This window comes from Schistocerca americana, chromosome 6 (genome assembly GCF_021461395.2).
Source record: "Schistocerca americana isolate TAMUIC-IGC-003095 chromosome 6, iqSchAmer2.1, whole genome shotgun sequence".
In the NCBI taxonomy this organism is placed as follows: Eukaryota; Metazoa; Arthropoda; class Insecta; order Orthoptera; family Acrididae; genus Schistocerca; species Schistocerca americana.
The window spans coordinates 518,322,319-518,341,152 of record NC_060124.1 but is presented as its reverse complement, the minus strand read 5'-3'; positions in this window follow the sequence as shown (position 1 = coordinate 518,341,152).

Genomic DNA, 18,834 nt, shown 5'->3' with positions numbered 1-18,834 from the left:
CTGTAACCATTGGACCTTCACATTCACCATCAAACAATGAATTTGCTTCGGTATTGAATGCAACATGCACAATTACGACATCTATCCCGGCGAGTAACGAGTCAAACGGTATCAATCTCAACAATTGCATCGGTATTTAATACAACCGGCACCATGCCGACATCTGCCCGGGGGTGTGACACTTCATACGGTATCTACATGGAACATTTTCTGAGATTCCTGTAATAGTTTCCGATGCACCACTGCAGATTTACTGTAACACTTGGACCTTCGCAGTGACCATCAAACACAGAAATTGCATCGGCATTGAATACAACAGGCACCATGCGACTTCTGTTGAGGGGAGTATCGCTTCAAACGGTACATGCTTGGAACATTTTCTGAGAGACCTGTAGTTGTTTGCGATGCACCACTGCAGATATACTGTAACCCTTGGACCTTCCTATTGACCATCAAACACAGAAATATCATCGGTACTGAATACAACAGGCACCATGCTGACTTCTGCGGAGGGGAGTACCGCTTCAAACGGTATCTGACTGGAACATTTTCTGGGAGACCTGTAGTTGTTTCCGATGCACCACTGCAGATTTACTGTAACCCATGGATCTTGGCATTGACCATCAAACACCGAAAATGGACCACGATTGAATACAACATTTATCAAGCCGACATCTGTCCAGGCATGTAACGCTTAAGACGGTATCTGCATCGAACTTTTTCTGAGAGTCCTGTAGCTGATTCCGATGCACCACTGCAGATGTACTGCAACCCTTGGACGTTCGCATTGACCATAAACCACAGAAATTGCATCGGTATTGAATGCAATATATACCATGTCTCCTTCTCTCCAGGGGAGTGACGATTCAATCGCTATCTGCTTAGAACATTTTCTGGGAGTCCTGTAGACTTTTCCGATGCACCACCGAAGATCTACTGTAACCCTTGGACGTTCACATTGCCCAACAAACACAGAAATTGCATCGGTATTTAATACAACCGGCACCATGCCCACTTCTGCCCGGAGGAGTGACGCTTCAAATGGTATCTGCTTGGAGCATTTTCTGGGTGACCTGTGGTTGTTTCCGATGCACCTCTGCAGATTTACTGTAACCCTTGGTACTTCACATTGACCAAAAACACGGAAAGTGCGCCGTGATTGAATACAACATGCACCATGCCGACATCTGTCCAGGCGAGTAACGCTCTAGGTAGTAAATGCTTGGATCATTTTCTGGGAGACCTGAGCTTGTTTTCGATGCACCAATGCAGGTTTACTGTAACCCTAAGACCTTCACATTGACCGTCAAAAACAGAAATTGATCTGCATTGAATACAACATGCAACATGTCCCCTTCTCTCCAGGTTAGTAATGCTTCAAACGGTATCTGCTTGGAACATTTTCTGGGATTCGTGTTTTAAATTCCGATGCACCACTGCAGGATTACAGTAACCCTAGGAAATTCCATTGTGTATCTAACAAAGAAATTCTAACGGTATTGAATACAACATGCACCATGACGACATCTGTTCAGGCGAGTAATGCTTCCAATGTTATCTGCTTCGAACATTTTCTGCGAGTCCTGTGGTTGATTCCGATGCACCACTGCTGGTATTCAGTAGCTTTTGGACCTTCACATTGACCATCAGACACAGAAATTGCCTCGGTATTGAATACAACATACGCAATGTATCCTTCTCTCCAGAGGAGTAATGATTCATCGTGTATCTGCTTCCTACATTTTCTGGGTGTTCTGTAGTTGTTTCGGATGCGCCAATGAAGTTCTACTGTACCCCTAGACCTTCACATTGACCATCAAACACAGAAAGTACACCTTGATTGAATACAACATGCACCATGCCGATATCTCTCCAGGCGAGTAACACTTCAAACGGTGTCTGCTTGGAACATTTTCTGGGAGTCCTGTAGTTGTTTGCGATGCACCACTGCAGTTTTACTGTAGCCCTTGATCCTTTGCATTAACCATCAATACAGAAATTGCATCGGTATTGAATCCAACAGTCACCATGCCGACATCTGTCCAGACGTGTAACGCTTTAAATGGTATCTGCTTGGAACATATTCTGGGGGTCCTGTAGCCTTTCCCGATGCACCACTGCAGATTTACTGTAAACCTTGAACCTTCGCATTGACACTCAAACTAAGAAATTGCATCGGTATTGAATACATCAGGCACCATGCCGACCTCTGCTGAGGGGCGTAACACTTCAAACAATATTTGCTTGGAACATTTTCTGGGAGACCAGTAGTTGCTTCTGATGCGCCAATGCAGGTTTACTGTAACCTCAAGACCCTCACATTGACCGTCGAACACAGAAATTGCATCGGTATTGAATACAACATATACCATGACTCCTTCCGACCAGAGGAGTAAGGCTTCAATAGATATCTGCTTGTACATTTTGTGGGTGTCCTGTAGTTGTTTCCGATGCACCACTGTAGGATTACTGTAACACTTAGACCTTAACATTGACCATCACACACAGAATGTGTACCGTTATTGAATACAACATGCACCAAGCACACATCTGTGCAGGCGTGTAACGTCTCAAACGGTATCTGCTTGGAACATTTTCTGGGAGTCCTGTAGCCTTTTCCGATGCACCACTGCAGGTTTACTGTCACCCTTGGTCCTTCGCATTGACCATCAACCACAGAAATTGCATCAGTATTGAATACAACAAATACCATGTCCCCTTCACTCCAGGGGAGTAACGCAGAAAACGGTATCTGCTTGGAACATTTTCTGAAAGTCCTGTAGTTGTTTCCGATGCACCACTGCCGAATTACTGTAACCCTTGGTCCTTAAAATTGACCATCAACCACAGAAATTGTATCGGTATTGAATACAACAAATTCCATGTCTCCTTCTCTCCAAGGGAGTAACACTTAAAACGGTATCCGCTAGGAACATATTCTGAGAGTCCTGTAGTTGTTTCCGATGCACCACTGCCGAATTACTGTAACCCTTGTACCCTCACATTGACCATCAAACAAGGGAATTGCATCGGTATAGAATACCACATATACCATGTCTCCTTCTTTCCAGGGGAGTAACGCTTCAAACGGTATCTGCTTGGAACATTTTCTAGGAGTCCTGTAGTGTTTCCGATCCACAACTGCATGTTTCTGTAGTTCTTGGACCTTCACATTTTTCCATCAAAAGTAGAACGTGCTCCTTGATTGAATACAACATGTACCATGCCATCATCTGTCCAGGCGAAGCACGCTTCAAACGGTATCGGCTTGGACCATTTTCTGGGAGTATCGTAGTTAATTCCTATGCACCACTGCAGGATTACTGTATCCCTTGGACCTTCACATTGAGCACCAAACAAAGAAAATGCAACGGTATTGAATACAACATGCACCATTACGACATCTGTCCATGCAGGTAACGTTCGGAACGGTATCAGTTTGGAACATTTTCTGGGAGTCCTGTAGTCTTTTCCGATGCACCACTGCAGATTTACTGTAACACTTGGACGATCGCATTGACCATCAAACACAGAAATTGCATCGGTATTTAACAAAACCGGTACCATGCCGACTTCTGCCCAGTGGAGTAACCCTTCAAATGGTATCTGCTTGGAACATTTTCTGGTTGTCCTGCGGATGTTTCCGATGCACCACTGCAGATTTACTGTAACCCTTGGACCTTCACATTGACCATCAATCACAGAAATTGCATCGTTATTGAATACAACATATACCGTGTCTCCATCACTTCAGGGGGTAACGCTTCAAACCGTATCTGGTTAGAACATTTTTTGGGAGTCCTGCAGTAGTTTCCGATGCACCACTGCAGGTTTACTTTAGCTCTTGAACCTTCACACTGACCATCAAACTCAAAAATTGCACCGTGATTGGCTAGAACATGCACCTTGCTGACATCTGTCCAGGAGACGAATGGTTTAAACGGCATCTGCTAGGAACATTTCCTGGAGTCCTGTAGTTGTTTCCGATGCACCACTGCAGGATAACTGTAACCCTTGTACCTTCACATTGACTATCAAACACAGAAATAGCATTCGGATTGAATACAACATGCACCATGCCGAATTCTGCCCAGGGGAGAAACGCTTCAAACGGTATCTGCCTCGAACATTTTCTGGGAGACCTGCAGTTATTTCCGATGCACCAGTGCAGATTTACTGTAACCCTTAGACCTTCACATGCGCCATCAAACAGAGAAATTGCATCGGGATTGAATACAACATGCACCATGCCGACTTCTGCCCAGGGTAGTAACGCTTCAAACAGTATCTGCTTGGAACATTTTCTGAAAGTCCTGTAGTTGTTTCCGGTGCTCCACTGCAGGTTTACTGTAGCTCTTGGACCTTCACATTGACCATCAAACTCAGATATTGCATCGGAATTGAATGCAACATGCACCATGCCGATTTCTACAAAGGGGAGTAATGCTTCTAACGGTATCTGCTTGGAACGTCTTCTGGGAGACCTGCAGTTGTTTCCGATGCACCAATGCAGGTTTACTTTAACTCTTAGACCTTCACATTGACCATCAAACACAGAAATATCATCGGTATTGAATAGAACACGCCCAATGCCGACTTCAGCCCAGGGGAGTTACGCTTTAAAGGCTATCTGATTGGAACATTTTCTGGGAGACTTTATAGTATAATAAAATAATGGAATAGATGATAATAAAATACGTGGCTTTTTAAAATGTATTGAATTAATGAGATTAATTTTTCGGCGTGAATGACAAGCACAATAAGCTGAGCTATGCCTGGAAATAAGTCCGTATTAGTTCATATTATTTTGCAGGGCGGAGTAGTTTCTTTCTCCGCTGTAGATTTGTGCTTACCATTCTTTATAATACTACGTTTGGTGGCCGCGTTCACCTTTGAAGTCTTGACCGTGTTCCTATTAAGCTTATCGGATCTTCGTAATTTTCCAAAGTACACAGGTGGGCTTCAGTTATTGTAATTATTGTACTATTTGAAATAACAACTCACACGACCTTTCTGTTAATAAAACAATACTGAATTTTTCTAAACGGTGCACTTATGAAATCCACACTACTCACTTATTCATAGCGACCCCAAAATGGCGGTCTACAATTACTCGCTAAATATTTGACGTGCTTCTCACTCTTTCACTAGCTGAGCGCAAATCCCTCCTTCCTCTTACGGGTACCAGAAAAAATCCTCTGTTTATTAACAACTGAAAGTCAAAAAATACATGACGGTAGGCATAGGCTCTATGATGGGCTACCGCTTCATCTTGTCTCTTTGCCTTTAAGGAAGGCGAAAACATAAAGGAAATGCAAAAGGTTTATCACAACCTGCAGTTGTTTCCGATGGACCAATGCGGGTTTACCGTAACCCTTAGACCTTAACATTGACCATCAAACACAGAAATTGCATCGGGATTGAATACAACATATACCATGCCTCCATCTCTCTAGTGTAGTAACGCTTCAAACGGTATCTGCTTGGAAAATTTTCTGAGGGTCCTGTAGTTGTTTCCGATGCACCACTGTAGGATTACTGGAGCTTGTGGACCTTCACATTGACCATAAATACAGAAAGTGCACTATGATTGAAAAGAACATTCACCATGCTGACATCTGTCCAGGCGAGGAACGCTTCTAACGGTTTCTGCTTGGAACCTTTTCTGGGAGCCCTGTAGTTATTTCCGATGCACCACTCCAGGATTACTGTAACCCTTGGCCCTTCACATTGACCATCAAATAAGGTAATTGCATCTGCCCTGGGTAGTAACGTTTCAAACGGAATGTTCTTGGAACATTTTCTGAATACAACACGCACCATTACGACATCTGTCCAGGCGAGTAACGCTTCAAACGGTTTCTGCTGGGAACATATTCTGGGACTCCAGTAGTTATTTCCGATGGACCTATGCAGGTTTACTGTAACCCTTAGACCTTTACATTGACCATCAAACACAGAAATTGAATCGCGACTGAATACAACATATGCAATGTCTCCATCTCTACAGGGGAGTAACGCTTCAAAAGGTATCTGCTGTGAACATTTTCTGGGAGACCTGCAGTGGTTTCCGATGCACCAATGCAAGTTTGTTGTAACCCATAGACCTTCTGATTGTCCATGATACACAGAAATAGCATCGGGATTGAATAGAACACGCCCCGTGCCGACTCCTGCCCAGGGGAGTAACGCTTCAAACGGTATCTGCTTGGAACATTTTCTGGGAGACCTGTAGTTGTTTCCGATGCAACAATGCAGGTTTAGTGTAGCCCTTAGTCCTTCACATTGACCATCAAACACAGAAATTGAATCGCGATTGAATACAACATATACAATGTCTCCTTCTCTCCAGTGGAGTAACGCTTCAAACGGTATCTGCTTGGGACATTTTCTGGGAGACCTGCATTTGTTTCCGATGCACCAAATCACGTTTCTTGTAACCCTTAGACCCTCTGATTGCCCATGAAACACAGAAATAGCATCGGGATTGAATACAACATGCACCATGCCGACTTCTGCCCAGGGGAATAACGCTTCAAACGGTATCTGCTTCGAACATTTTCTGGGAGTTCTGTAGTTGTTTCCGGTGCACCACTACAGGTTTACTGAAGCTCTTGGACCTTCACATTGACCATCAAACACAGGTATTGAATCATGATTGAATTCAATATGCACTATGCCGACTTCTGCCCTGGGTAGTAACGCTTGAAACGGAATGTTCTTGGAACATTTTCTGAAAGTCCTGTAGTTGTATCCGGTGCTCCACTGCAGATCCATTGTAGCTCTTGGACCTTCACATTGACCATCAAACACAGATATTGCATCGGAATTGAATACAACATGCACCATGCCGACTTCTACAAGGGAGCAATGCTTCAAACGGTATCTGCTTTGAACATTTTCTGGGAGACCTGCAGATGTTTCCGATGCACCAATGCAGGTTTACCGTAACCCTTGGACCTTAACATCGACCATCAAACACAGAAATTGCATCGGGAATGAATACAACATATACGATATCTCCATCTCTCCAGGGGTGTAACGCACCAAATGTAATCTGCTTGGAACATTTTCTGGATATTTTGTAGCTGTTTCCGATGCACCACTGCAGGCTTACTGTAGCTCGTGGACCTTCACATTGACCATCAAACACAGAAAGTGCATCATGATTGAATACAACACGCACCATGCCGACTTCTGCCCAGGGGAGTAACGCTTCAAACAGTATCTGCTTGGAACATTTTCGGGGTGTTATTTAGTTGTTTCCGATGCACCACTGAAGGTTTACTGTAGCTCTTGGACCTTCAAATTAGCCATAAATCACAGAAATTGCGTCGGGATTGAATACAACATGCACCATGCCGCAATATGTCCAGGCGAGTAATGCTTCTAACTCTATCTGCTTGAAACATCTTCTGGGAGTCCTGTAGTTCTTTCCGATGCACCACTGCAAGTTTACTGTAAGTATTGGACCTTCACATCGACGAGAAAGCTCAGGAATTGCATCTGGATTGAATAAAACAAGTATCTTGTCGACTACATTCTAGGGGAGTAACACTTCAAATATTCTGTGCGTGCATCATTTCCTTGGAGATCAGAAGTTGCATCTGATGCACACCTACATGTTAACTGTAACTCTTGGACCTTCACATGACCATCAAACACAGATATTGCATTGGGATTGAATACAACATGATCGATGTCGACTTCTGTTCAGGGGAGTATCGCTTCAAACGATATCTGCTTGGGACATCCTCTGGGAGTCCTACAGTAGTTTCCGATGCACCACTGCAATTTTACTGTAACGCTTGGATCTTCTCATGGAAGACGATTCACAGAAATTGCATCGCGGTTGAATACAACATGCATCATGCCGACATCTGCCCAGGCGACTAACGCTGCATACGGTATCTGATTGGAACATTTTCTGGGAGTCCTATAGTTGTTTCCGATGCACCACCGCATGTTTACCGTAAACCCCGGTCCTTCACATTGACCATCAAACACTGAAATTGCATCAGATTGAATACAACATATACCATGTCTCCTTCTGTCCAGGGGAATAACGCTTCAAATGGTATCTGCTTGGAACATTTCCTGGGTGTCCTGTAGTTGCTTCCGGCGCCCCACTTCAGGTTAACTGTAACTAATGGAGATTCACATCGAGGACAAAACTCAGAAATTCCATTTGGATTGAAGACAACAGGCCCCATGTCGACTACATTCTAGGGGAGTAACACTACTAACATTCTATGTTTGGAACCTTTCCTAGGAGACCAATAGTTGTACCTGATGCACAACTACATGTTTACCGTAACATTTGGACCCTCACATTGACCATCAAACACAGAAATTGCATCGCGATTGAATTCAACATACGTATATCATGTCTACTTCTGTTTACGGCAGTAACGCTTCAAACGGTATCTGCTTGGTACATTTTCTGGGAGTCCTGTAGGTGTTTCCGATGCACCACTGCTTGTTTGCTGTAGCCCTTGGAACTGCATATTGACCATCAAACACAAAATTTGTATCGGGATTGAATACAACATCCACCATGCCGACATCTGTCCAAGCGAGTAACGCTTCAAACGGTATCTGTTAGGAACATTTTCCGGGAGTCCTGCAGTTGTTTCCGATGCACCACTGCAGGTTTACTGTAACCCTTGGACCTTCACAAGAATGTATCCGTGGTCTAGGGGTAGCGTCTTTGTTTCATAACAAAACGTCTTCGGTCGCGGCTTCGAAATCCGCCACTGCCTAAATTTTGATAAATAATCAGCAATGGCGGCCGAAGACTTCCGTCATAAGAAGTCAGCCTCATTCTGCCAACGGCCTTGTCAAAGAGGGCGGAGGAGCGGATAGAGGTTCAGGGTACTCTCTTGTCCTTGGTGTGGGAAATTGCTCCTGAAGGCGGAAGAATCAGCGATGATCAACGACATGAGGATGCAGAAGGCAATGGAAACCACAGCATTAAAGACACGTAACGTGTATCCACAGGACATGTGGCCTTTAATTGAAGAAGTGTCATGATGATCTCTCCATTGGCAAAAGATTCCGGAATAGTCCCCCATTCGGATCTCCGGGAGTGGATTGCCAAGGGGGAGGTTACCATGAGAGAAAGATTGAATAATCAACGAAAAGATAACGTTCAACGAGTCGGGGCGTGAATGTCAGAAGCTTGATCGTGGTAGGAAGACTAGAAAATCTGAATAGGGAAATGAAAAGGCTCAATCTAGATATAGTAGGGGTCAATGAAGTGAAGTGGAAGGAAGACAAGGAGATCTGGTCAGATGAGAATCGGGTAATATCATCAGCAGCAGAAAATGGTATAACAGGTGTAGGATTCGTTATGAATAGGAAGGTAGGGCAGAGGGTGTGTTACTGTGAACAGTTCAGTGACCGGGTTGTTCTAATCAGAATCGACAGCAGACCAACACTGACAACGATAGTTCAGTTATGCCGGCGTCGCAAGCTGAAGATGAACAGATAGAGAAAGTGTATGAGGATATTGAAAGGTTAATGCAGTATGTCAAGGGGGACGAAAATCTAATAGTCATGGGCGACTGGAATGCAGTTGTAGGGGAAGGAGTAGAAGAAAAGGTTACAGGAGAATGTGGGCTTGGGACAAGGAATGAAAGTGAAGAGAGACTAATTGAGTTCTGTAACAAGTATCAGCTAGTAATAGCGAATGCCCTGTTCAAGAATCACAAGAGGAGGAGGTATACCTGGAAAAGGCCAGGAGATACGGGAAGGTTTCAATTAGATTACATCATGGTCAGACAGAGATTCCGAAATCAGTTACTGGATTGTAAGGCGTACCCAGGAGCAAATATAGACTCAGATCGCAATATAGTACTGATGAAGAGTAGGTTGAAGTTCACGACATTAGTCAGGAAGAATCAATACGCAAAGAAGTGGAATACGGAAGTACTAAGGAACGACGAGATACGTTTGAAGTTCTCTAACGCTATAGATACAGCAATAAGGAATAGCACAGTAGGCAGTACAGTTGAAGAGGAATGGACATTTCTAAAAAGGTCCATCACAGAAGTTGGGAAGGAAAACATAGGTACAAAGAAGGTAGCTGCGAAGAAACCATGGGTAACAGAAGAAATACTTCAGTTGATTGATGAAAGGAGGAAGTACAAACATGTTCCGGGAAAATCAGGAATACAGAAGTACAAGTCGCTGAGGAATGAGATAAATAGGAAGTGCAGGGAAGCTAAGAAGAAATGGCTGCAGGAAAAATGTGAAGACATCGAAAAAGATATGATTGTCGGAAGGACAGACTCAGGATCCAGGAAAGTCAAAACAACCTTTGGTGACATTAAAAGCAACGGTGGTAACATTAAGAGTGCAACGGGAATTCCACTGTTAAATGCAGAGGAGAGAGCAGATAGGTAGAAAGAATACACTGAAAGCCTCTATGAGGGTGAAGATTTGTCTGACGTGATAGAAAAAGAAACAGGAGTCGATTTAGAAGAGATAGGGGATCCAGTATTAGAATCGGAATTTAAAAAAGCTTTCGGGGACTTACGGTCAAATAAGGCAGAAGCGGTAGATAACATTCCATCAGAATTTCTAAAATCATTGGGGGAAGTGTCAATATAACGACTATTCACGTTGGTGTGTAGAATATATGAGTCTGGCGACATAGCATCTGACTTTCGTAAAAGCATCATCCACACAATTCCGAAGACGGCAAGAGCTGACAAGTGCGAGAATTATCGCACAATCAGCTTAACAGCTCATGCATCGAAGCTGCTTACAAGAATAATATACAGAAGAATGGAAAAGAAAATTGAGAAGGCGCTAGGTGACGATCAGTTTGGCTTTAGGAAAAGTAAAGGGACGAGAGAGGCAATTCTGACGTTACAGCTAATAATGGAAGCAAGGCTAAAGAAAAATGAAGACACTTTCATAGGATTTGTCGACCTGAAAAAGCGTTCGACAATATAAAATGGTGCAAACTGTTCGAGATTCTGAAAAAAGTAGGGGTAAGCTATAGGGAGAGACGGGTCATATACAATATGCACAACAACCAAGAGGGAATAACAAGAGTGGGCGATCAGGAACGAAGTGCTCGTATTAAGAAGAGTGTAAGACAAGGCTGTAGCATTTCGCCCCTACTCTTGAATCTGTACATCGAGCAAGCAATGATGGAAATAAAAGGAGGTTCAGGAGTGGAATTAAAATACAAGGTGAAAGGATATCAATGATACGATTCGCTGATGACATTGCTATCCTGAGTGAAAGTGAAGAAGAATTAAATGATCTGCTGAACGGAATGAACAGTCGAATGAGTACACAGTATGGTTTGAGAGTAAATCGGAGAAAGACGAAAGTAATGAGAAGTAGTAGAAATGAGAACAGTGAGAAACTTAACATCAGGATTGATGGTCACGAAGTCAATGAAGTTAAGGAATTCTGTTACCTAGGCAGTAAAATAACTAATGACAAACGGAGCAAGGAGGACATCAAAAGCAGACTCGCTATGGCAAAAAAGGCATTTCTGGCCAAGAGAAGTCTGTCTACTAATATCAAATACCGTCCTTAATTTAATGAAGAAATTTCTGAGGATGTACGTCTGGAGTACAGCATTGTATGGTAGTGAAACATGGACTGTGGGAAAACTGGAAGAGAAGAGAATCGAAGCATTTGAGATGTGGTGCTATAGACGAATGTTGAAAATTAGGTGCACAGATAAGGTAAGGAATGGACCTTCACATTGACCATCAAACACAGAAATTGCATCGGGATTGAATACAACATGCACCATGCCGACAGCTGTCCAGGCGACTAACACTTCCAACGGTATCTACTTGGAACACTTTCTGGGAGTCCAGTAGCTGTTTCTGTTGCACCACTGCAGGTTTACTGTAGGCCTTGGACTTTCACATTGACCATCAAACACAGAAATTAAATCGGGATTGAATACATCATGAACCATGCCGACATCTGTCCAGGCGGGTAACACTTCAAACCGTACCTGATTGAAACATTTTCTGGGACTCCTGTAAATTTTCCCAATGCACCACTGCAGATTTACTGTGACCCTTGTACCTTCACATTGAAGATAAAACACAGAAATTGCATCGGGATTGAATACAACATATACCATGTCTACTTCTGTCCAGGGGAGTAACGCTTCAAACGGTATCTGCTTGGAACATTTTCTTGGAGTCTTGTAGTTGTTTCAGATGCACCCTTGCAATTTCTCTGTATCGCTTGGATCTTCACATGGAGGACGATACACAGAAATTGCATCGGGATAGAATACAACATGCACCATTCCGAAATCTGTCCAACGATTAACGCTTCAAACGGTATTTACTTGGAACATTTTCTGGGAGTCCTGTAGTTGTTTCCGATGCACCAATGCAGGCTTACTGTAACAATTGGACCTTCACATTGACCATCAAACTCATTAATTGCATCGGGATTGAATACAACATATACCATGTCTACTTCTGTCCAGGGGAGTAACGCTTCAAACGCTATGTGCTTGGAACATTTTCTGGGAGTCATGTAGTTGATTCCGATGCACCACTGCAGGTTTAGTTAAGCCCTTGGACCTTCACATGCACCACCAAACATAGATAATGCATCGTGATTGATTACAACATGCACCATGCCGACATCTGTCTAGGCGAGTAACGCTTCAAACGCTATGTGCTTGGAACATTTTCTGGGAGTCCTGTAGTTGTTGCCGATGCATCACTGCAGGTTTACTGTAGCACTTGTACCTTGACATCGACCATCAAACACAGAAATTGCATCGGGATTGAATACAAAATGCAACATGCTGAAATCTGTCCAATCGAGTAACGCTACAAACGGTATCTGATTGGAACATTTTATGGGAGTCCTGTAGTTGTTTCCGATGCATCATTCAGGTTTACTGTAACTATTGGAATTTCAAGTCGACGACAAAACTCAGAAATTGCATCTGGATTAAATACATCGGGCCCCATGTAGACTACATTCTAGGGGAATAACACTTCAAACGTTGTGTGCAGTGAACCTCTTCTTGGAGACCAGTAATTGTATCTGATGCACAACTACATGTTTACTGTAACCCTTGGACCTACACATTGACCATCAAACACAGGTCTTGCATTGGGATTGAATACAACATGAACCATGTCGATTGATGTCCAGGGGAGTAACGCTTCAAAAGTCATCTGCTTGGAACACTATCTGGGAGTCCTGCAGATGATGCCGATGCACCACTGCAGGTTTACTGTAGCCCTTGGACCTTCACGTTGACCATCAAATCCAGAAATTGCATCGTGATTGAATACAACATGCACCATGCAGACATCTCTCCAGGCGAGTTACGTTTCAAGCAGTATCGGATTGGAACATTTTCTGGGAGTCCTGTAGTTGTTTCCGATGCACCACTACTGGTTTACTGTAACCCTTGGACCTTCACATTGACCATCAAGCACAGAAATTGAATTTCGATTGAATACAAAATATACCATGTCTACTTCTGTCCAGGCGAGTAACGCTTCAAACGGTATCTGCTTGGAACATTTACTGCGAGTGCTGTACTTGTTGCCGATGCACCAATGCAGGTTGACTGTAACCCTTGGACCTGCACATTGACCATCAAACACAGAAATTGCATTTGTAATGAAGACAACATGCACCATGCCGACATCTGTCCAGGGGAGTACCGCTTTACACGGTATCTGCTTGAAACCTCTTCTTAGAGTCCAGTAGTTGTTTCCGATGCACCACTGTTGGTGTACTGTAACCCTTGGACCTTTCTACTGCCGAGGAAATATATAGATTGAATCGGGATTGATTGTCACAGCCATTATGCCAACTTCTGTCCTGGGCAGTATCGCGTCAAACGGTCTATGCTTGGAACCACTCTAGGGATTCCAGTAGGTGTTTCCGATGCACCACTGCTGGTTTACTGTACCCCTTGGACCTTCGCATTGACGACGATACACAGAAATAGCATTGGGATTGTATGCAACAACCTTCATACCGACTTCTGTTCAGGGGAGCGACGCTTCACACGGTATTTGCTTGGTACCTTTTCTGTGAGCCTAGTAGTTGTTTCCGATGCACCACTGCAGGTTGACTGTAACCCTTAGACCATCAGATTGACGACGGAACACAGATACTGCAGCAGTATTGAATACAAAAGGCACCATGTCGACTACTGTCCAGCCATGTAACGCTTCAAACTGTCTGTGTTTGGACCCTTTCCTGGGTGTCCAGTAGTGGTTTCCGATGCACAACTAAAGGTTTACTGTAACCCGTGGACCTTACATTAACGACTAAACACAGAAATCTCATCGGGATTGTATACAACATTCACCATGAATTCTATTGTTCAGGCAAGTAAGGCTTCAATCGTTCTGTGCATGGAACTTTTCTGGTAGTCCAGTAGATGTTTCCGATGCACCACTACAGGTTTACTGTAAGGTTTGGACCTTCACATCGACGGCGAAACACAGAAATTGCATCGGTGTTGAATACAACAGGCACTATGGCGACTCCTGCTGAGGGGAGTAACGCTTCAAATGGTATCTGCTTTGAACATTTTCTGGGAGACTTGTAGTTGTTTCCGATGCACCACTGCAGGTTGACTGAAACCCTTGAACCTTCACATTTACTATGGAACACAGAAATTGCATCGGTTGAATACAACAGGCACCATGCCTGTTACAGTCCAGGCGAGTAACTCTTCAACGTTTGCCCTTGGAACATTTCTGGGAGTCTTGTAGGTGTTTCCGATGCGCCACTGGAGGTTTACTGTTATCCCTGGGTCCTACAAATTGACAACTTAACAGAGAAATTGCATCGGGACTGAATACTACTAGCATTTTGCCGACTTGTGTTCTGGGGAGTAGCGCTTCAAACGTTATCTGCTTGGAATCTATTCTGGGAGTGTAGTAGTTGTTTCCGATGCACCACTGCAGGTATACCGTACCATTGGACGTTCACGTTGACGACGAAACGCAGAAATTGCATCAGGATTGAACACAATAGACCCCTTGCCGACTTTTGGCCAGGGAAGTAACGTTTCACCCTGCATCTGCTGGATACCTTCTCTGGGACTCCAGTATCTGTTTCCGACGCACCACTGCAGTTTTACTGCAACGTTTGGATCGTCCCATTGAAGACGATACACAGAAATTTCATCGGTATTTAATACAACATGCACTTTGCCGACTACATTCCAGACAAGTAACGCTTCAAACCTCGTGTGCTTGGAATTTTTCAAGGAGTCCAGTAGATGCTTCCGATTCACCATTGCATTTTTACTGTAACCCTTGGTCCTTCACATTGACGACGAAACACAGAAATTCCATCGCGATTGGATACAACAGGCCCCATGCGGACTATTGTCCCGGCGAGTAACGCTTGAAACGTCCTGTGCTTGGAACTTTTCTGGGAGTCCAGTAGATGTTTCCGTTGCAGCATGCCGGTTTACTGTAACCCTTGGACCGTCACATCGACGACGAAGCATTGAAACTGCATCGGGATTGAATACATGAAGCACCATGTCGACTACAGTCCAGGCGAGTAACGCGTTAAACGTTCTGTGCTTAGAACCTTACCTGGGAGTACAGTAGTTGTTTCTGATGCACAACTCCAGGTTTACTGTAACTCTTGGACCTAATCATTGAAGAAGAAACACTGAAATACCATCGGGATTGAATACAACCGTCACCATGCCGACTTCTGTCCAGGGGAATAACGCTTCAAACGGTCTATGCTTTCAACCTTGACTGGGAGTCCAGTGGTTGCTTCCGATGCAAAACTGCAGGTTTACTGTTACCCTTGTACCGCCCCATTGACGACTAAACAATGAAATTGCATCGGGATGCAATAGAACTGGCACCATTGTTACCATGCACGTTCTTTCGCGTCCTCGGTGAAGTTTGTTTTGTAGGCATTAGCACTCTGCGTGACGTTTCGTCTTCTTTTGCTAGAGTCACATGATCCACTGATGCCCATAAAGCAAAAATACGACTGTTGGTTAGTATCAAATAGCGCCAGTAGTGGCAATTGTTCAGGCTTTAAGTTAGTTCCTGCAATGACATGACATTCTTAACTTGTGTTAGTGTTTTTCATGCAGTCTGGCTAAAATATTTCTTTGTTTTACTTAGCATTGTCGCCGTCGTTAGAAAAAGCTATTTTGTGAACTCTCCAAAAAGTTGCTTATTATGTCCCTTTTTTGCAAAAGAATTGTAACACTTCTTGAAGTACGATGCAATATATGTAACGGGATATTTCCCGTTGCTCACGGTGACAGACATGATATATATAGCGACCTTTCGATGGAATACAGTTACAAATTAATTCAAAAGTGTTTTCAAGAAAAGTTTGCCTGTGTGAAAGTTAAGTGCCAGGTTGCTACAAAGAATATGACTGCTCCGTATTTAGCAGATCATCTAAAGACCGAACTTAAAATATCTGTATATATACAAATGTTACAGACCTTAAGGGCATGAAAGTATTCGCAACACGCCAGGGCGGTACTTTCTTATTATAAGCGGAATTAACGGCCAAGAGTAAAACCCGTTTGCCAGCGCTGGTCGGTAGAAATTGTAAATCCATCAGCCAACCTTGCCATTACGATTTAAAGTTAATATATATCGCCAGGTGGTGCGCTTCGCCTGTGCGAGAGAAATATTTATTCCTGGATTTTTTTTAGCGGTCGCTCCATGACGAGTGAAGAAAAGTAAGAAAAGCGAAATCTGACATTACTTCGTTACGAGAGAGGACAACGAGATGACGTGTAGGAGTGTGTGCAGTGAAACAGACATTGTTAGCCGCCATATTGTATAATTGGTGTTGTTTTAGATTCACAAGCAACATGCAATGTTAATGTGGAGTTTAGTAACGGTCAGAATACAGTCTGTTGCATTTCAAACAATTTTACAGACAACCGCCGGAGTCGGCAGCTGCTTCTCCACCACGAGAGTAACTGGTCTACGTGTACGAAATTACGTGTGCTGTGGGAGAAGTCGACGTTGTTTGGGATATTGTCCTTCACAGAGACACAAACAGAGACACTACACACACACGTTTAATAACAACGAGTTAATATTACCATCTTGAAGAACATTAATTTCTTCTTTTGAGCAGTAATATTATAAAAGTATTAGGTTTGCTCGATTTACCTGACGAAACGGCAAGTAATTATACTCTGAATAACCAAAGAAACCAGTATACCTGCCTAATATCATGTAAGGCCTCCGCGAGCACGCTGAAGTGCCGCAACACGATGTGGCATGAATTATACTAAAGTCTAAAGTAGTGCTGGAGGGAACTGATACCATGAAGCCTGCAGAGCTGCTCATAAATCCGTAAGAGTACGAGGGGGTGGAGATCTCTTATAAACAGCACGCTGCAAGGCATCCCAGATCTGTTCAATGATGTCCATGTCTGGGGAGTTTATGGCCAGAGGAAGTGTTAAAACTCAAGAGTGGTCCTGGAATCACTCTGTAGCAATTCTGGACGTGCGGTGTGTCGCATTGTCCTGCTGCACTTGAGCAGGCCCGTCAGAATGAACAATGAGTATGAATGGATGCAGGTCATCAGACAGGATGCCTACTTACGTGTCATCTATCAAAGTCGTTTCCAGCTGTATCTGGGGTTCCATACCACTCCAACTACACACGCCCCACACCATTATAGAGCCTTCACAAGCTTGAACAGTCCCCTGCTGACCTACAGGACCCATGGATTCATGACGTTGACTCCATACCGTACACGTCCATCCGCTCAATACAATTTGAAACGAGACTCGTCCGACCACGCAACACGTTTCCAGTCATCAACAGTCCAATGTCGGTGTTGACAGACCCAAGCGAGGCGTAAAGCTTTGTGTTGTGCAGTCATCAAGGGTACGCGTATGGGCCTTCGACTCCGAAAGCCCGTATCGAAGATGTTACGTAGAATGGTTTGCTCGCTGACACTTGTTGATGACCCACCATTGAAATCCGCAGCAATTTGTAGAAGTGTTGCACTTCTGTCACGTAGAATGATTCTCTTCAGTCATCGTTTGTCCCGTTCTTGCAGCACCCTTACCGGAATCCTGATATTCACGGTACATTCGTGAAATGGTCGTACGGAAAAATCCCCAGTTCATCGCTACCTCGGAGATGCTGTGTTTCATCGCTCGTGCACCGACTAATACATCACGTTCAAACTCTGTTAAATCTTGATAACCTGCCAATGTAGTAGCAGTAACCTATCTAACAACTGCGCCAGACACTTGTCTTATATAGGCGTTGTCGACCGCAGCGCCGTATTCTGCCTCTTTACATACTGTATCTCCTGCTTCTCAGATTTCACTAAGGCTCTTACGCATACCTCACTCTGCTTCCAGAAGGAAGGAATATCCCAGCGCATGGATTTGTCTCAATCTAGGGATTGTTTCCATATTGGGTCTTATACTTTGTGGCAGAGTCGGCGCTGCTCTGTTATTTCCTTGCTGGTTACCGCTCCTTTCTGTCAAGAGTGCTCGTCCAGGAAGGCACGCAGGTGGGTAGTATGGAAAATAGGAGAGACATATAGTCAAAATAGAATCTACCGTGGGGGAGGGGAGGGGGGTATGGTCGTAAGAGATTCCTCGGTGGCGGGTTTGTGAATTTTTGTGATATCGTCAGATATACTGAAGCGTTCCTAAGCCAAAGAATGATATTGGGAAAAAACATCATAAAGGCGATAGGTGTTTTAAGAAGGATTCGAGAGGTAAGCACCGAACGAAAGTCTTTGACGATTTTGATGGGGATATTGAAGAAAAGAATACAAGGTCGCTACCAAATCAAAATATACGTAGAAAAGCACAGATTT